The following is a 16,610-nucleotide window of genomic DNA, read 5'->3' on the forward strand; positions in this document are numbered from 1 at the left end:
ACCCATGGGCATTTGCTGCCCACTGCCCCCCTCATCGCAGGGCCCCCCAACCACTAATCTGCTTTCTCTCTGTATAAATTGGCCTATCCTGGACATTTCATGTAAGTCGAATCATGTAACATGTGGCCTTCTGTGTCTGGCTTCTTTTACTCACCATAATGTTTCACCTAATCCAATTTTTATTAGCACTTTGCTCCTTCCTATCTTAATTTTTATACACTTAAAGCATAATCTTCTGCTAACTTTGTTAAGTCAAGCCTAGGGCACCTGGGTGGCTCAGTTGGTTAAGCCACTGCCTTCAGCTCAGGTCATGATCCTGGAGTCCCGGGATCCAGTCCCGCATCAGGCTCCCAGCTCCACGGGGAGTCTGCTTCTCCCTCTGACCTTCTCCCTTCTCATGTTCTCTCTCACTGTCTCTCTCTCTCTCTCAAATAAATAAATAAAATCTTTTAAAAATTAAAAAAATAAAATCACCCTGGGTTTTCCTGAACAGTGAGTTACTGACCCTTAGCTGGTCCAGAAGCTGAAGGAAGCCTGTTTGATCTCTACGTGTGAGCCAACCATACTGGTCTACTTTTAACAGAAAGCACCCCGGGGTTAGGTTAGGAAGACACTGAATAGAACTACCAGCCCTCGGGACGACCACACACAGCAGATACACTCTGTGGCAAGAAAGAGTCGAGAATTCAAGAACACGGAATTAAACAGGAAGAGCCAGCCACCATGCATCAAGCTGTTCTGCAAATGTTACGGGTTAATTTGTACCTGCGCTAACACTCAGCCCAACACTCTCCGAAATCTGTATGTTAAACAGGACTATATTCCGAGGTAGGTCTTTAAAGAAATGATAAAGGTAAAATGAAGACAGTAGAGTGGGCCCTAATCCAAACTGACCGGTATCCTTCTAAGAGGAAATGTGGACAGACCAGGAGATAGCAGGGATGTGTGTAAACAGGCCATGTGAGGGCACGGCAAGAAGGCAGCATCTGTACGCCAAGGAAAGAGGCCTCAAGAGAAAGCAAACCTGTACACCTTGATCGTTAGCTTCTCACCTCCGGGACCGTGAGAAAATAAATGTTATTTAAGCCACTAGGTCTGTGCTTTTTGGTATGGAAGCTCTATCAAATGTCTCATCTACTGCCCCCACACTCTAAAGAGTAGGAATAGTGTCCCATTTTACAGATGAGGAAGCTGAGGCTCAAACAGGTTAGTAGAGCTGAGACTCAAGATGAAGTCTGATTTCAAAGTTTTTGTTCTTTCCAGGAAGTACACAGACTTTGATCTATCTTTAACTTTTCTTCAGCACAAGGGATCAGACTATTAAAATAATGAAAAATTTTTGTTCTATTTCCAAAAAACCAGTATGTACTCTTCCCAGCACACCCTTCCCCAGTCTAATAGTTTCACTTTGAAACACCAATTTAAGTTGACACAGACCAAGTAAATTCTAAAGTAAATTCTACACCTTGACCTTGTATTGAAAATAGAAGCACTGGGCCCTCTGGATACCAGGAGGAATGCCGCCTGGTCCCTACCTAGAAGGGGGTGTGGAGCCCAGCAGAGGAAGGCCACAGCTCTTCAGGGCTGCTGCTGGCCCATACAGAGCTTCCAGCAAATGAGACAGAGGCTCCCCATTCTCAAAGCAGGAGTAGCCCCAGAGCACAGCCTGCTCAACAGCCCTGTGCCCCTCTCCGCCATCCACACCACGTCTTGCAATCAGTGAGAGCAACAGAAGCTGGAGAGCAATGGAGCGTTTGGTTCTCTTTCCCTCACTGGCCGTAGAGCCTCCCTCCCATACCCCTCTGGACCAAAGCCAGCCAGGCCGTGAGATGTGGGCATGCTGACTCCGGGGGCAGGGTTGGAGTACGGACCCAGGCCTACTCACAGTGGGTTGTGGGCAACGCTAGAGAGTGACAGTGCCAAACAGGGCTCAAAATGCCTGGGTGGCTCAGTGGGTTAAAGCCCCTGCCTTTGGCTCAGGTCATGATCCCAGAGTCCCGGGATAGAGCCCCGCATCGCATCGGGCTCTCTGCTCAGCGGGGAGCCTGCTTCCTTCTCTTTCTCTACCTGCCTCTCTGCCTACTAGTGATCTCTGTCTTGTCAAATAAATAAATAAAATCTTAAAAAAAAAAAAAAAAGAATACTTTAAAAAAAAAACAAACCCCGCCAGAGGGGGTCACATGGGGAGCAGGTTGTCCTGAAGACCAGGTGAAGAGTGAACAGGGAGCTGGAGCCAGGAAGCCAAACCAGATCAAAGCCAAGAGAATTTCAGGGCCCCAGGGCATCTGCAGAGGACCTGGCTTTGATATTATTTGGTACCACTGGGACAATCCCCCTCCCCCAGTGGGGACTTCTTGCCATCCATTTCTTGTACAGGTGCTACCTGCTGCTCAGGGTCCCCAAGCCCACCTCTCCCCGGTGATAGGTGCTGCTCTAGAGTGGGGAGTGGCAACTGTGGAGCACTGGCCAGGGACACCCAGCTCACCAGCAACACAGGACATCTAGCATGGCGGAACAGAGGGCTCAGCACAGGGAACAGCACATTCCAACACTTCAGTTCTTATCATAAGAGCCTGTCCCCGCACATAGGGGCTCCCTGCTGGGTTGGAGAATAAAGGCTACAAAGCACCACTTCCCAGAGCTCAGTCGCACAGGGGAAACAAACACAGACACACACACACAAAGCACCATTTCCCATAGCTCGGTCACACAGGGGAAAAACACACACACACACACACACACACACACACACCCCAACCCCCCCCCCCTTCCATAACCTGATCTGTGCCAGGAGGGGTCTATGAAAAATATAATCAGAGTAATTAAGACATCAGAGGCGGTGGCTTAGTGAGGGTGGCATTCAAGCTACACCTTGCAGGAAGGGCAGAACCTGACCAGGACAGCAAGATAAGCAGAGAGGGGAGCCATCCTGGTGGAGGCAAGGGCAAAAGTGAAGGCTTAGAGACAGGCAGGGTGGTGCCTTGAAAATGAGCATGATCCGAGAAGTTAGCAGGCCACTCCACAAAGAGCGAGCTGGACCACCAGTGGGTGACTTTAAGTGGGCCAGGGAGGTGGTGTTCAAACACTGAATCAGTCCTCTTGAGGCTCTCCCGCTTCTGCCCTAGTTTGGCTGCGCCAACACCATGAATGCTTCCTGTTCTCACAAGGAGGGGGCCTCAGCTGGGAGCCCTAGGATGGCAACAGGCCCCAGCTGGACTGACCTTGTTTTGGTCTCGCTGTGTTTATTTATTTTTTATTTTTGGATCACTGCCAAGTGAAACTGTTTTTCAATGTTCAGTAGTGATAAAGGTCCTTTAAAAGTAAATTTGCCCAAGTAAAAAAAGTGACTCGAGGGGCGCCTGGGTGGCTCAGTGGGTTAAGCCGCTGCCTTCGGCTCAGGTCATGATCCCAGGTCCTGGGTTCAAGCCCCACATCGGGCTTCCTTGGTGAATTATTTAACATATATTAAAAATATATATGGCTCAGAAATCTCTTGGATTGAAAACACTGTCAAACTGGGAGCGAGCAGTTCTCTAAGAGAATCCACACACAAGGAAACAAACCTGAATTTGAACGCCCGATATCAGCTGGACTCCACGAGACAATAAAGCGCTAACACACCTAAGACCCACAGATCTGCTACTGAGAGGACAGACTCTCTCTTAGGAGACCGCATTACACTCATCAAATTCATTAAGCTTCCTCACATACATACCCGCTTTCTCTCTATTTATAGGCCTGTAAATCCTAGTTGATGGTTGATGGTTGGTTTTTTTTTTAAGATTTTATTTATTTATTTGACAGAGAAAGAAATCATAAGTAGGCAGAGAAGCAGACTCCCTGCTGAGCAGAGAGCCCGATTCGGGGCTCGATCCCAGGACCCTGAGAGCATGACCTGAGCCGAAGGCAGAGGCTTAACCTGCTGAGCCACCCAGGCGCCCCGACCCCTTGATATTTCATGGGGATTTTCTTTGCATCGCTAGCATTCGGTACCACACAAAATTGGATCCCAGGTCATCTTCGTGAAATGTAGGGCTCTGGGTTTCTCCACTTAAAAAAGGTAATTACAGAAAACTTGAGGAACAGAGAAAAGAAGGAAAGCCATTCACAGAAGCCTGCCAGCACCCTAATTCAAATTTTTATAGCAGCTTTATTGAGATATAATTCATATGCTATAAAATTCACTCTTTAGAAGTGGTACAATTCAGTGGCTTCTGGTATAGTCACAGAATTGTGCAACCATCACCACCATCTAATTCCAGAATATTCTCCTCCACCCAAAAACAAATGCTGTACCCATGGGCATTTGCTGCCCACTGCCCCCCTCATCGCAGGGCCCCCCAACCACTAATCTGCTTTCTCTCTGTATAAATTGGCCTATCCTGGACATTTCATGTAAGTCGAATCATGTAACATGTGGCCTTCTGTGTCTGGCTTCTTTTACTCACCATAATGTTTCACCTAATCCAATTTTTATTAGCACTTTGCTCCTTCCTATCTTAATTTTTATACACTTAAAGCATAATCTTCTGCTAACTTTGTTAAGTCAAGCCTAGGGCACCTGGGTGGCTCAGTTGGTTAAGCCACTGCCTTCAGCTCAGGTCATGATCCTGGAGTCCCGGGATCCAGTCCCGCATCAGGCTCCCAGCTCCACGGGGAGTCTGCTTCTCCCTCTGACCTTCTCCCTTCTCATGTTCTCTCTCACTGTCTCTCTCTCTCTCTCAAATAAATAAATAAAATCTTTTAAAAATTAAAAAAATAAAATCACCCTGGGTTTTCCTGAACAGTGAGTTACTGACCCTTAGCTGGTCCAGAAGCTGAAGGAAGCCTGTTTGATCTCTACGTGTGAGCCAACCATACTGGTCTACTTTTAACAGAAAGCACCCCGGGGTTAGGTTAGGAAGACACTGAATAGAACTACCAGCCCTCGGGACGACCACACACAGCAGATACACTCTGTGGCAAGAAAGAGTCGAGAATTCAAGAACACGGAATTAAACAGGAAGAGCCAGCCACCATGCATCAAGCTGTTCTGCAAATGTTACGGGTTAATTTGTACCTGCGCTAACACTCAGCCCAACACTCTCCGAAATCTGTATGTTAAACAGGACTATATTCCGAGGTAGGTCTTTAAAGAAATGATAAAGGTAAAATGAAGACAGTAGAGTGGGCCCTAATCCAAACTGACCGGTATCCTTCTAAGAGGAAATGTGGACAGACCAGGAGATAGCAGGGATGTGTGTAAACAGGCCATGTGAGGGCACGGCAAGAAGGCAGCATCTGTACGCCAAGGAAAGAGGCCTCAAGAGAAAGCAAACCTGTACACCTTGATCGTTAGCTTCTCACCTCCGGGACCGTGAGAAAATAAATGTTATTTAAGCCACTAGGTCTGTGCTTTTTGGTATGGAAGCTCTATCAAATGTCTCATCTACTGCCCCCACACTCTAAAGAGTAGGAATAGTGTCCCATTTTACAGATGAGGAAGCTGAGGCTCAAACAGGTTAGTAGAGCTGAGACTCAAGATGAAGTCTGATTTCAAAGTTTTTGTTCTTTCCAGGAAGTACACAGACTTTGATCTATCTTTAACTTTTCTTCAGCACAAGGGATCAGACTATTAAAATAATGAAAAATTTTTGTTCTATTTCCAAAAAACCAGTATGTACTCTTCCCAGCACACCCTTCCCCAGTCTAATAGTTTCACTTTGAAACACCAATTTAAGTTGACACAGACCAAGTAAATTCTAAAGTAAATTCTACACCTTGACCTTGTATTGAAAATAGAAGCACTGGGCCCTCTGGATACCAGGAGGAATGCCGCCTGGTCCCTACCTAGAAGGGGGTGTGGAGCCCAGCAGAGGAAGGCCACAGCTCTTCAGGGCTGCTGCTGGCCCATACAGAGCTTCCAGCAAATGAGACAGAGGCTCCCCATTCTCAAAGCAGGAGTAGCCCCAGAGCACAGCCTGCTCAACAGCCCTGTGCCCCTCTCCGCCATCCACACCACGTCTTGCAATCAGTGAGAGCAACAGAAGCTGGAGAGCAATGGAGCGTTTGGTTCTCTTTCCCTCACTGGCCGTAGAGCCTCCCTCCCATACCCCTCTGGACCAAAGCCAGCCAGGCCGTGAGATGTGGGCATGCTGACTCCGGGGGCAGGGTTGGAGTACGGACCCAGGCCTACTCACAGTGGGTTGTGGGCAACGCTAGAGAGTGACAGTGCCAAACAGGGCTCAAAATGCCTGGGTGGCTCAGTGGGTTAAAGCCCCTGCCTTTGGCTCAGGTCATGATCCCAGAGTCCCGGGATAGAGCCCCGCATCGCATCGGGCTCTCTGCTCAGCGGGGAGCCTGCTTCCTTCTCTTTCTCTACCTGCCTCTCTGCCTACTAGTGATCTCTGTCTTGTCAAATAAATAAATAAAATCTTAAAAAAAAAAAAAAAAGAATACTTTAAAAAAAAAACAAACCCCGCCAGAGGGGGTCACATGGGGAGCAGGTTGTCCTGAAGACCAGGTGAAGAGTGAACAGGGAGCTGGAGCCAGGAAGCCAAACCAGATCAAAGCCAAGAGAATTTCAGGGCCCCAGGGCATCTGCAGAGGACCTGGCTTTGATATTATTTGGTACCACTGGGACAATCCCCCTCCCCCAGTGGGGACTTCTTGCCATCCATTTCTTGTACAGGTGCTACCTGCTGCTCAGGGTCCCCAAGCCCACCTCTCCCCGGTGATAGGTGCTGCTCTAGAGTGGGGAGTGGCAACTGTGGAGCACTGGCCAGGGACACCCAGCTCACCAGCAACACAGGACATCTAGCATGGCGGAACAGAGGGCTCAGCACAGGGAACAGCACATTCCAACACTTCAGTTCTTATCATAAGAGCCTGTCCCCGCACATAGGGGCTCCCTGCTGGGTTGGAGAATAAAGGCTACAAAGCACCACTTCCCAGAGCTCAGTCGCACAGGGGAAACAAACACAGACACACACACACAAAGCACCATTTCCCATAGCTCGGTCACACAGGGGAAAAACACACACACACACACACACACACACACACACCCCAACCCCCCCCCCCTTCCATAACCTGATCTGTGCCAGGAGGGGTCTATGAAAAATATAATCAGAGTAATTAAGACATCAGAGGCGGTGGCTTAGTGAGGGTGGCATTCAAGCTACACCTTGCAGGAAGGGCAGAACCTGACCAGGACAGCAAGATAAGCAGAGAGGGGAGCCATCCTGGTGGAGGCAAGGGCAAAAGTGAAGGCTTAGAGACAGGCAGGGTGGTGCCTTGAAAATGAGCATGATCCGAGAAGTTAGCAGGCCACTCCACAAAGAGCGAGCTGGACCACCAGTGGGTGACTTTAAGTGGGCCAGGGAGGTGGTGTTCAAACACTGAATCAGTCCTCTTGAGGCTCTCCCGCTTCTGCCCTAGTTTGGCTGCGCCAACACCATGAATGCTTCCTGTTCTCACAAGGAGGGGGCCTCAGCTGGGAGCCCTAGGATGGCAACAGGCCCCAGCTGGACTGACCTTGTTTTGGTCTCGCTGTGTTTATTTATTTTTTATTTTTGGATCACTGCCAAGTGAAACTGTTTTTCAATGTTCAGTAGTGATAAAGGTCCTTTAAAAGTAAATTTGCCCAAGTAAAAAAAGTGACTCGAGGGGCGCCTGGGTGGCTCAGTGGGTTAAGCCGCTGCCTTCGGCTCAGGTCATGATCCCAGGTCCTGGGTTCAAGCCCCACATCGGGCTTTCTGCTCAGCAGAGAGCCTGCTTCCTCCTCTCTCTCTGCCTGCCTCTCTGCCTACTTGTGATTTCTCTCTGTCAAATAAATAAATAAAATCTTTTAAAAAAAAAAGTGACTCGATATAAAAAATAAATATATTCTATAAATAGCAGCATAAATGACTCCTGGATACAAGAGATTCACAAAGGTAGTCCCCAAGAATTCACGGAAACCGTGATTATCTGGGGAGTCCCAGGCCAGGGCCTAGCTGTGCAGGTGGAGAAACTGCAGTGTCTTTTTCCAGGTGACCAAGAGACCCTCAATGCCCACTGGGAAGGAGGTCCTAGTTCATCTTTGCCTCCAGGGGGAGGATCTCTGGGATGGCATCCCTTGGGATCCACTTGGGGCCAATCCATGAGCAGCGGTAGTGCTTTTTTTTTTTTTTTTTTTTAGATTTTTATTTGTTTATTTGACAGAGAGAGATCACAAGTAGACAGAGCAACAGGCAGAGAGAGAGGGGGAAGCAGGCTCCCCGCCGAGCAGAGAGCTCCATGCGGGACTCAATCCCAGGACCCCGAGATCATCACCTGAGCCGAAAGCAGAGGCTTAACCCACTGAGCCACCCAGGCACGCCCCCCCCCACCCCTTTCCTTTTAAGATTTTTAAGCAGAGGTAGCGCTTCATGGCAAACCTAGACTCACCTCTGGGCTCTGTCACTTACTCCCTGGGAGGTCACCGGCATGTGACTCAGCCTTGCTATAAATCAGAGAAAAATCACACCACTGCCTTAGAGGTTGCTGCAAGGAGAATGACCAGCAACCTTCAATAAGTGGCAGTTCCCTCCTCCCCCCACTCCCTTTCTAGCTCTCTGGCACGGACCCAAATCTGCCATCCAGCCTTTGACAGTGTTCCTCTGATTGGGAGCAGAGAGAATTTTCCTCCTCTGTCCTGACCCTCAATAAAGGATGTGCAAAACGCCTGGCTTTCGTGTACTGTCTTGGATTAGCCACAAGGAAGGAGACCCCCAAGGCTAGCGTGTCACCAGTAATGCGCAGGGACTGTGAGTGTGGGCATCAGGGTCACTACCCAGGTGTGGCAGCAGACAGCTGTGGGCCCCTCACAGCAGGCAGGCAGGCGGCACCAAGAAGGCAGGCACTTGACAGGTCAAGGAGGCAGGAGGAACAGAGCGACTCCGCAGCCCAGCCACAGGCACGTTTGCGCAGGACGAAGGGAGCTGGCCAGAGGCCGCAAGCTTTAGTGCACACGTCCCGGAGCTGGTTTTCCACGAAACATGGACCACCACCAGCCAGATGCCTTTTCCGTCCGCAGACGTGCAGAAATGCAGGAGACAGCCAGCACTGATGAGGCTGAAGGGGAAACAGGAACTCGGGCTCTGTCGTGAGAGTCCCATGCGGAACATAGTTTCCCAGCCGGGCAATCTCTCTCGAAGCTTCCAATGCTTCTAGAGTCTGACCCAGGTTTTTACTGCTGGGAAGGTAGACCAAAGACATGCGTCAGTGCACAAAGATACGCTGCTACAGCGTTGTTTCTAAGGACAAAACCCCACTGCCTCCTAGTTGGAGCACAGCGGCCGAGTAAATATGTGTCCATTGTACGGGGCATTCTGCACAAGGAGGTACGTGAGAATACGCCGCCCGGGGAAGAGCTCCCGGACACACGGGGGTGTGACAAAAGCAAGATGCACAGTGAAACCCACAGCAGGATCCCGCTGTACAAAAGAACGTTCGTGGCACACGGACCGCACACTAAGCGACCGATGGGGCTACCTCTGGGGAGCAGGGTAAGGGTGGGAAAGCAGGGACCCACACTTCACACAGAATACACTTATTGTCTCATTTTGCAACAAGAATGAGCTCAATGCCCATTCGCTGAAAGGCAAACAAACACAGTGGGCACCAAAGAACAAAGAGCTGGCAGCGTCTGTGCAGCAGGAGCCGGGGAGCCCGGTAAGGCCTGTGGCCACCCAGAGGAGCCCTCTTCCCCCTCAGCCCCCTTCCCCCACAGGAGGGCGGGGAGGGCAGTGCGCCTTCCTCCAAGGCAGCCTTCCCGCCACCACTATGGGACTGCAATGGGGCTTCTGGGAGACGGCTCCAAAGGCTGCTTCCTTTGCCTTCACCCACCCAGCCCTGTCCCTGGTGGGGCTCGGAAGCAGGTGACCTCCCACACCCTTCTCCTTAAGTCTATCAAGTTTGGAAAACAAAGAGCCCTTAGGACATTCTCTCAAACAAAAGCACCTATTTGATGAAGTTCAGTGACAAGCCCCTTGACTTGTTCCCTCCTCCAACTCCCTTCTCTTTCAGGCCAGCTCCTACTCATCCTTCAAAACCAGGTTCGGGCAGTGCTTCTCAGGAACTGCCTTCTGCTCTCTTCTGAGCCTTCCCTGGGCCTTGTCCCGACTTCTATCGCAGGCTGCCTTGGGCACTGAAATGACATGTTTATCTCCCCATCAGTGGAACTTGCTAAGGGTGGTGACTGTGTCTCACCAGCACCAAGCAGAGCAGGCACTCAGAGACCCTGGGGGGGCTGTCCCACTTTCCTCCAACCCCATCACACTGCAACCTGTGTACCCAGGGCACTGAGCTTTCCCCCAAGACAGGAGGTAGCTTCTCTTGGAGGAACTCAATTCACCCAGGGCCACGATAATGCCACCAGCCCCACTGAGGGCTCTCATTTCTGCTCTGTCACTGAAGCCACAAGTGACCTGTGAAGGCCCTCTGTTCCACCATTGCCTCAAAATCCAGAAGGCTATGTCGCCACTAACAAAACAATTTTGTCCAACAACCACCAAACAGCCTCATTTAGCAAATACAACCTGCTGAGAAATGAACATGGTCCCCACAAGACTTATGTTCTGCCTTACTCCAGATACACACCCTTCACATAAGCGCTGCACGATCCTGAATTTATGTGGATACTTAATGACAGACCCCCCAAAACCATGCAACCTCCTCACACCTATTAGGATGGCTGCTATCAACACAACGAAGTCAGGAAGGGTGTGGGGAAACTAGAACCCTTGGGCACTGTTGGTGGGAAGGTCAAATAGTGCAGCCATTGTGGGAAACAGTATGGAGATTCCTCAAAAAAATTAAAAATAGTGGTACCATATCCAACAATTCCACTTCTCAGAATATACTTAAAATAAATAAAAGCAGGAACACAAATAAATATTTGCACACCCCTGTTCACAGCAGTGTTATTTACAATTGCCTAAAGGTGGAAGCAAGCCAAGGGTCCAAAGATGGATGAATGGAACAAATGTGGTCTATCCACACAACAGAATATTATTGAGCCTTAAAAAAGGAAAAAATTATGGGGTGCCTGGGTGGCTCAGTCGGTTAAGCAACTGATTCTTGATTTCAGCTCTGGTAATGATCTCAGGGTTGTGGGACTGAGCCTGCGTTGGACTCTGTGCTCAGTGGGGAATCTGCCAGAGATTCTCTCTCTCCCTCTCTCCCTCCCCGTGCTCTCATGCTCTCTCTCAATCTCTCTCTAAAATAAATATTTTTTTTTTAAATTTTACTTATTTGACAGAGAATGGGAGAGAGAGAGCATAAGTAGGGGGAGTTTCAGGCAGAGGGGGAAGCAGGCTCCCCACAGAGCAGGAAGTCTGATATGGGGCTCGATCCCAGAACCCTGGGATCATGACCTGGGCTGAAGGCAGTTGCTTAACTGACTGAGCCACACAGGCGTCCCTAAAATAAACAAATCAATCTTTAAAAAAAAAAAAAAAAAAGGAAAGGAAAAAAATTCTGACTCATGCTCCAAGATAGATGAATCTTGATTATGTCAAGTGAAATAAACCAGTCACAAAGGACAAACACTGTATGATTCCATTCATACTTAGGGTCATCAAATTCAGAGATGGGGGTTGCCAGGGAATGGCGGGGAGGTACAGGAGGAAATGTGAGTTGTTTAATGAGTACAAAGTTTCAATTTGGCAGGATAAAAACAGTTCTGGAGTTTAATGTTCATGGAAGTTGCACAATACTGCCGATGTAACTGAATTGTACACTTAAAGATGATTAAGATGATAAATTTCATGTTATGCGCATTTTACTGCAATTTTTTCTTGAAGTATGCAAAGGGTTGCTCTGTGCTCCTAAGAGTGAATTAATCAGAAACAGCAATTTGGTTTCAGAAGTCTTCCTAAAAACTGCTGAAGGCAAGCAGGCAAGGCCATGTTCCTTGGCCCCAGGAGAATAAAGAACCACAGTCCCCCCCAAAGGGGATCACCATTTATGTGGGGAACAGAAAAGATCCCAAGAAAGGACTAACATGGGGCAAAGCCCTAGCATTGCCTGGCCTCAGCCCAGGAGGAAAGTCCCACCCGCTGGCATTCGCACGAACAGGGTACAGACCAGCCAGTTCTGACCCCCTGACCTGTCCCCAACTCCACCCAACACCGTGGGAGCCCAGCTGGGTGGTTGGAAGCACAAAGGCTGTTGTAGACCTCACCGGGTTTTGATCCCATTAGTTGTGTGATTTCTGAGAAAGTCACCATGCGTGGGGTGAAAAGGCCCAGCTCACAAGGTAAGAGGGTTCAGTGAGCTAGAATGTTAGAAGGCCCCCAGCACAGTTCCCAGCTCACACAGGCACCTCCGTTCCCTTGACGCCTCCCTTTGGGCCAATACACAGAGCGCCTCTCCGGGCAGGGCTAGAACATTATTCATTTCAGAATTCAAAATCCCACCCCACTCTCACGGTGCACTGAAATTAAGAGTCACATAATTATTAAATATGTATACACTAAAAGTGTCATTTGTAGTTCATGGGTATGGGGCCAGCTCTGCAGCAGCGGGAGGACCTAAGCTAGGTTTGGAATGAGAGAGAAACAGTGTCACATGGGAGGAAGGAGCATGAGGAGCAGGAGGAGCACAGGCGGTGGGGGGGGTGTGTGTGCAAAGGTCTGGTAGAGAGTCGACCAGAAGCAGCCCCATTAGAGAGGCCCTGAATGCCGGGCTATGTTTATAACCCATTCACAAGGAGACAGGGAGTTTCAGGAGGGTTCTGGCAGATTTGTCCCAGGTTTTGAGTGGTCTCCGTGTACAAAGGGAAGGAGAATGGAACGGAGGAGACAAGCTGGGAGGTATGTGCAAGGGCCCGCCAGGCCAGGAACAGGGTGGGTCTAAGTTAGAGGTGATCTAAATCAAGAAGAGGAAACAAAGCCTAAAGACGGTATGAAGAAAAGCAAACAAATTCCCTTCCACTGACGAGAAGCTCCGAGGCCAAGAGAGGACCCCAGAACCGCCATCGGTCTGGCTCCCAGGTCCCCCTGCTTGGCCCTTCCGGACCGCCCTTCCTTTTGCTCTTGCTCCCTGGAGCAATCTGCCTTTATGTTCAAGAGTATTTATGAAATTGAAATGAGTGTATCTCATGGGCACCTTGTCAGAAACGTGCCATTACGATTGACATTTTCGGGTGTCAGAGTTAGTCTCTTTCTCAGTCTGCTGGTAGATCCAATGTGCCCAGTTGACAAGTGAGAAGACTGTGACACCAATAATTATAGAAACAAACCCAACCCAGTATCTGGGAGTCAAGCTGTTCTCTCCATGTCTTCCCTCACACTCAGCAGACAATATGGCGGCCCACTGGCAGAGGGCCCTCCCTGCTCAAACCACAGCAGCTCACAGGGACCAGCAGGACCCCAGACCACATGACCTTTCAAGCCGGCAGCTGGAGAAAACAATGCACAGGACTTCTTAGGACTGCAGGAAGAAAGCAGAAAACCTCTTCAAAATACCACCCAGAATCAAACAAAAGAGCACACACTGTACAACTCCATGCCTAAAAACTTCTGGAACAGGCAAAACTCACCCTTGGTGACCAAGTTGAGATCGGTGGTTACCTGCACAAGGGGTGTTATTATAGGGAAGGGCTGTTTGGATGGGGCAGGAGAGAACTTTCTCAGGTGATGGTCAAAGACTTTATCTTGGCAGAGGTGCAGGTTACAACTGTGAATGCATTTGTGAACACTGTAACAATTAAGATTTGTGCAGTTCACCAGAAGTAAATTATATCTCAAGGAAAAATGTGTTAGAAAATGTGTGTGCGTGCATAATACATACGTAAAACTAAAAATCCACAACCCGTATGTTTAAGTTGGATTCGAAAGAATCTTCTATGAAAGCTCGAGGTCTTAAACTTAAGAAAAACTAAAAGCCACTCTGATTCAGGACTTAAACTTTAGGCATGGAAATGAACTTGGAGACTCTGTTGTTCAATTCTCCTCTCCAAATGAGTAAAGAGGTAGAATCTGACCAACCCACCATCACACAGCCCATCAGTCACAGAGCTGACCAATCCTGGGCCTCCCAAGTGCTAGCCTGGGATCCACTGGTCTGTTCTGGATGGGTGCCAGAAAAAGCAACCAGAACAGAGTACCAAAGGTGATTTTATGAACTAATTTCATTTCAACCTTCAAACCTAGAGCTAAACAGTCACCCCCACCAAATTATGTGTGAATGTGATTAACTTTCAGAAAATAAAAAAATATTTGCCTTCGTGAGTCTAGGTCAAGAACTGCCCCCTCCGGGTATGCCTGGCTGGCTCAATAAGTGGAGCCTGCGACTCTTGATCTCAGGGTTGTGAGCTCAAGACCCACACTCGGTGCAGAGATTATTAAAAATAAAATCTTAGGGGAAAAACAGAACTGCCCCTTCATCAAATGGCAGGCTGCTACTACTTTTCAAGTCTTTGCCCATATACAAACAACCGTAACTGGGCAAGGGCCCTGGGTAAGAGTCAAGGGATGCCCCCAGGTTTATCACTGACTCCCTATGGGACTTTGGCAAGTCACCTACTGTGATACAAAAAGAAATACGTATCTGATCCTTGTCCCTAGTTCCTGGCACGCAGCTCCTAAAATCCTTGGACTCTCCAGAGTGCCAGAGTGCCAGTGTCTTCTGTATGCTAATGAGATAACTAGGGGCTGGGCCCCTAGATAGCTTCACAGTGGGGGCTGAACACCAGAGGATTGGGAACTTTCAGCCCCGGCTCCACCTCCAACCTCCAGGATGAGAGTGGGGCTGGAGAATGAATTAATCCCCAATGGCCAATGATGTAATCAATCATGCCTACACAGCGGGGTTCAAGGGGCTTCTGAGTTAGTGAACACAATGAGGGGCTGGGAGGGTGGTGCCCCCCACCCATGAGGGTATGGGTGCTCTAGCCCTCCCCGCTTCCCCCACCTCACGCATCTCTTCCATTTGGCTCTTCCTAAGTTGCATCCTTTATAATAAACTTGTAAATGTAAGTAAAGTGCTTTTCCTATGTTTTGTGAGCCTTTCTAGCAAATTCTTGAACCTGAGGAAGGGGTCATAGGAACCCCCAATTTCTACAGTCCGCTGGGGGGCGGCAACGGAGAACTAGGGACTGGTGTCTGAATCAGGGACAAGTCCCATGGGACTGAACCCTTAACCAGCAGGGTCTGCAACAACTCCAGGCAGTCAGGTCAGAACGGAACTGAACTGTAGGACAGAGAGTTGGTGTCAGAATTGGCTGCTGTCAGGAAACAAACAAACAAACAAACCCACCACAGATTAGGTGTCTGACGTGTTGTCCGGGTAAAAATAGCACAGCCTACCCTCCCTGGGCCTCAGCTTCCTCACCTGTAAAAATGAGGGGGTTGGACCAAACGCTGCTAATACCCCTCTACCTTGAATTCAGTGAGTCTTTGAATTTCCAGAGTTAACACGAGGGATTCTCACCCTCTGGAAGCCACTAGCAAATTCTGCTCTCCAACGCCAAGCAACATAATTTCTCAGGCCTCATTTCCTATTTTGACTAATGACATGCCAGGACTCTGTGTGATTTCTCCTTTGAGAAGTGGCAGAAGACTCAACAGTGTCCTATTACAGGGCCACGTCCTTGTCCCCAGCCCTCTAAAGATATGCAACCCAATTCTCTGAGATGAAGGAAGCAGTCTCTCCCCATTACACTCAGTTTTAAGCCAAAACCTGAAACAGAATTTTTGACATGCCTTCCAGACTACAAGGCTGGTGCTTCATGAATGACTCAAACAGCAGCTGGTAATGTCTTAAAAGCAAGTTGGTCAGTTAGACAACTTAACATCTGTTTAAATGCCCTCTTCCCGCACCCCCCAAGATCATAGTTTCAAAGCAAATCCAAAGAGAAGGTAAATATACAGGGATACACAGGTCTTCCATGACCAAGAAGAGCCTCACTGAGTTGGAAGAAAGTACATCCTTTAACGGAGATCTCAGAAAATGCGCTGGGATGACGAGGACACTTGGGTACCGAATCACACTAGGACTGAACTGGGTGAATCATTTTTAACATGAGCACACCTGAATCGGGGACAACTCCTGCCCAAGTTTCAGCCTCCAAGTTCATTCATTCAGTCCCACAAATAATTACTGAGCTCTCCAGCTTAGTGGTTACGAGCACTGGCTCTGGAGTCCTCAGGCCTGGATTCAAGTCCCTGCTCTTAGCACAGACCTTGGGGAAGGTTCTTAGTTTTGAAGTCCTGGTTTCCTGCTCTAGAAAACGTGAATGATGGCTCCTGCCTCACAGGGCTGCTGCAGGAATGAAAGGAAATGATGCGTGTAGGTACTTAGCCCAATTCCTGGTGAAGAGTCATGCTGACTAGTACTGCTGGCGTCACTATTCTGAAGGCACATGTTAGACTCTCCAGAAAAATTAGGGCATGACGCCACAGGTGACAAAAGAAAAAAGAGACAAACTGGACTTCATCACAATGAAAAACTTTTATGCATCCAAGGACCCAATCCAGTAAAAGTAAAAAGGCAACCCAGAGAACGGGAGAAAATTATCTGTAAATCATGTAGCTACTAATTAACATCAGTCATATCCAGAGAGCTCCTAACACTTAACAATGGTAACCACAATAAAAACCTCC

At 48.8% G+C, this 16,610-nt stretch overlaps 1 protein-coding gene across 10 annotated transcripts in view; it reads right to left on the reverse strand.

The window, feature by feature from the left end:
• The window catches only part of LOC111139231 (target of myb1 like 2 membrane trafficking protein), a 124,181-nt gene that overhangs the window by 97,490 nt on the left and 10,081 nt on the right, over positions 1-16,610 (reverse strand). The gene's annotated exons all lie outside the window — the stretch shown is intronic.

Source organism: Enhydra lutris, unplaced genomic scaffold, assembly GCF_002288905.1.
Source record: "Enhydra lutris kenyoni isolate GAN:26980312 unplaced genomic scaffold, ASM228890v2 scaffoldscaffold97, whole genome shotgun sequence".
In the NCBI taxonomy this organism is placed as follows: domain Eukaryota; kingdom Metazoa; phylum Chordata; class Mammalia; order Carnivora; family Mustelidae; genus Enhydra; species Enhydra lutris.